Source organism: Morone saxatilis, unplaced genomic scaffold (assembly GCF_004916995.1).
Source record: "Morone saxatilis isolate NCDOM2014 unplaced genomic scaffold, NCSU_SB_2.0 Contig11, whole genome shotgun sequence".
Lineage (NCBI taxonomy): Eukaryota > Metazoa > Chordata > Actinopteri > Moronidae > Morone > Morone saxatilis.
This window is the reverse complement of record NW_023339663.1, coordinates 9,035,068-9,039,107: the sequence shown is the minus strand read 5'-3', so window position 1 is coordinate 9,039,107 and position 4,040 is coordinate 9,035,068. Positions and strand designations below refer to the sequence as shown.

The window sequence follows — 4,040 nt, the reverse complement described above, 5'->3', positions numbered from 1 at the left end:
GCTTTACCCTGTTGCTGGGGTACATGCTGTACTGCTCCGACTCCCCTCCGAGACTTCAGCAACAGAAAGCAGACAAAAGATGCACAGGTATATGAGAAAACATGAATTTCAGCATACATCATTTCCTTCATTGCATATAAACCTTAACACCCTCCACTTACACACTCATACAACACACACACACACACCCTCACTCACTCACACACACACACGCGCTCTTTTCTGCACACCTCCCAGTCACTCAGTATTTTGTCATTAAAAGGCATTGCATTTAAAGCTTGGATCAAGCAGATGGGGCTGCGTAAGCATTGCTGCTCCTTCACGCAGCACCTTGGCTTAAGTACAGATAGTCCACATGCATTACAGCGCTTTCACCTAAATGTATGCACATAAGCACACGTGAACACACACATGCAAATGCACAACCTTCCTGGAACCGGAGAATCAGCCCGGTTGTGGATGGCTGCCTTATGTGGGTACTGTGTAGCTCAGTTGTGTAATGCTGATCTGATGTGGTTGAATACCTTAAGACATGCTCTACAAAACAAGAACGCCAAACAGCAGACAAAGGTATCATCTCTTAACAGAGAAAGCATCCTGGTTAGTCATTCTTATCCTAATATATAGTCCTTTATGGAAACCAATGGTTCGTGTTGTAGTGGCAAAACTCTGACAAAAACACTCACATAAAGTTCAATGGGTTCATAACACACACAATTACACACACACACACACACACACACACACACATCCGTGAATATAATATAATTATATCTACGTGCCATTAGAAACATTTCTCTGTCTTTCTTTCTCTCACTCTCAACATTTGCATATTCCTTTGGGTGTTTGAGTTGAGCAGCTCTTTCCTTTTTCCTTCTCTTGTCTTCCAAGCAACAAATGTCAGCTAATTACACCATAGCTGTTTGGATGAGCTCCATCTTTCCCTGTGCTCTGCTGTGTTTGCTCTCTATGGGACTGCAGGAAAAGTCAGGCAACCAAGACACCAGTTAGGAACAGCCAGCGGCAACACCCCCTAGAAATTGATTCCCCAAGAGAGAACTCATCAATACTTATCATAAATGATACAACCAGCTCGCATCAACCTGCAGGGGATATAATGTACCATTCACAGCCAGAGATGAAGTAGTAACGGTTAGACCTGATAGAATCAGGTCTGGTAACACACAAGGCCAAAGAGCCAGTGACAAGCAAAACAGGTATTTCCCTGAGCTCTGCATTCAGTAAAAGCCTTCTTATAAAAGATCCCATTTCATCTGGTGACACACTCGCAGGCACAAGGCCATCAAGTCAGGCAAGAGAGAAAAGTGCAAGTCATTGTCTGTGTGGAACAACAAACTGCCACCTTGGTGTGTGTGAAGTGAAGCCTTGAGGACGCAGCCGCGCCCCTGAGTACAGCTAGCTCTCACACAGAGACAGTGAGAAAACAGAGAAAATGAAAGAAAGAAAGGAAGGAAGGGACGAAGAGAGTAGGGGGATTGAAGCTGCACATAGCAACACACAGAAACTCAACAATGCAACAAGATCCTAACTTAGAAGCACTGTAGGGCACAGTTAACAACCATTTACATTCAGCGTTGGCTCTGAACAGATAGCAAACTCAAAGGATGTTTATTAGGCGCGTACGTTTCAGACAAATATTCTGATTAGAATGGGAGAAATCTAATTAATTGCTTGATTCACTGAATGAACCCCGAATTTGTAATGTAATCATAACAACTGCTTTTCAAGGGGCTCTTGTTAAATTTAATTGGGGGAGAAAAAAAACATCCTCTTTCACTGAATGAATGAAAATCAAATTAGGCCTGAAACTGGAGGAGTCTGCAAGTTTGTTCTGGCGTGCCATAAAAAAAAAGCAGAAGTGGGTAACAATATATATTTTAAAAAGGCACGCATCAACTATTTTGTAGCACACAAACATATATACCAGGGGCAAAGAGGGGAAAAGAGGAGATGAGAATGCTCTTTAGTGTACTGTGTACTCACTGTTAGAGATATCTTCAGCTCTTTGACATAACTGCTGTAACACCTGGAGAAAAAGCAAAAACAAAAGATCACTGTGGTTCAGGTTGAAAATACAATCTGAGTCAGAGGAATAAAATGTTTTTCCAGCGTGCTTTGATTTATATGATAATAAAATGGTTAGAACTAAATGCAGTATTGTGATGATTCTGGATGTTTTCCATTTGAGAGCCTGAAGAGGATGAAGCCTTGAAAACTACCTGGATATCAAAGTTACAGTTACACAACTTAGTATTTGGGGTTTTCAGACACATCAAATCGAAAACACAGTGACGTCGTAACACAGCTGTGGCCACATACACACACAGAAAGATATTCACGCACACAAAAAGTCTCTTTTTCCCCAAGCCCTTTCTTGCAAAACCTGTTTGTTAGAAATGGATCTAGACACTGGAGCTTTGAGAGTGAGGATATTTTCCCCAAACACAAGACAGTTCTTGCAGAGAACCAAGCCTTACCCGCGTTCTCACGCCCATCTCTCATGCATTGTCTCTAAGGCCTTCTGTGCTCTTACAGTCTGAGCCTAATCTAAGCGGCTCACCAAAACAGACACCACCCTGCTACGTACAGTATATCATACTACAGCAAGCAAACACACACAGATTTGACAACTTTTATTCACGCTAATATACACTTTTTCTCAAACTCTTGACTCTGTAGAAGAGTTTTCAGCCTTAACAGTGTCAGTTACAACTTGTTCATACAAACTTCAAGTCTCTTAACATACATGCACACAGACACAAGGAAGCAGGCTCTTATAGACATTTCCAGACACACCAACACACAAACAGTGTTACAGCGTGTGTGGGTAGCTATCTAACAAGGTTTTGTTGACAGTAAACACATCCATCTGGTCAACAGCAACAGAATCAAGCCTGGTGGACGCTTCATCAGCACGATTGTTACAATCATATATTTCCAGTTTTTAGTTTAAAGACCAAATCTTTCAGTTTAAAAGAGGCCTCATTTTGATTGCTGTTCTTTTTTTTTTTTGAAGTAATTCCTGTAAATGACACTTGTTGGAATGACTATCATGGTAAGAAAATAGGTTTACTGCAGTCCATGACACTAAGTGACTTTGGTATTTCTGGATGCCCTCAAGTCATGTTAAAGTCTGTGGCACATAATGCAAGAGCACATCTGTCATTACAGCTCAATTTAACATTGAACAGAAATCACCTAGACTGGTGGTGTTGATAATAACCGCACTCATCGAACTGAAATGGTCCCCTTCATTATCTACACTGTTACACAGACAGACAGACAAACACACACACACTTACACACTACAGACACACACAAATACTTTGATAACTCATCGCAGTGATAATGATAACAGAAAGCCAGGTAGGCTGAATTCATCTTCAGCTTTTTCATAAAGGCCTATTAGTGGATGATTAAAGGATCTCAGCTCATAGGGCTTCAGCACAGAAGATGATTTGCCAGCCACGAGGCAGGTGAATTACGTTGGATAAGAAAGCCAGTGCTGTCTGCCATCATTTGCCTGACTGAGAATCAGGCTGTTAGTCTATTAACCTCATTTTACTGTAAGATCTGCCTAGTTTTACATCAGTGGCAGATGAATAAAATATCACAAAAATATGACTTTTCTCTTAAGACTTTCTCTTAACGCCTTCTTTAACTGCAGTGTTTGCAAGGGTATTATGGCTGCAACTAACAATTATCTGTCCATTATCTGCAGATTGTTTTATGAATTAATCAATTAATTATTGGCTGTATAAAATGTAATAGTAAAAAGTAGTAACAAATGCCTATTAAGATCTTTTAAAAAGCCCAAGATGACATAATTAGGATATTTATATTACACAATAAGGTAGAAAATCCTCGCATGTAGCTGGAAGAAGGAAATGTCAACTAGTCTATCAGCTAAAACTATCTTAATCAGCTTTTAATTCAAAATGATGAAAATGAAGATGTTTACATCATATAACAGAATAAAAATTAAACATGAAATAATTGCTATCACCATTTCATCACAC

General features: G+C 40.1%; 1 protein-coding gene across 1 annotated transcript in view; it reads right to left on the bottom strand.

Moving 5' to 3' along the window:
• Positions 1 to 4,040, bottom strand: part of baz2ba (bromodomain adjacent to zinc finger domain, 2Ba) — a gene marked incomplete in the record, with an annotated part of 61,149 nt that overhangs the window by 46,400 nt on the left and 10,709 nt on the right. Inside the window, 1 exon segment of the mRNA XM_035652266.1 lies at positions 2,005 to 2,047.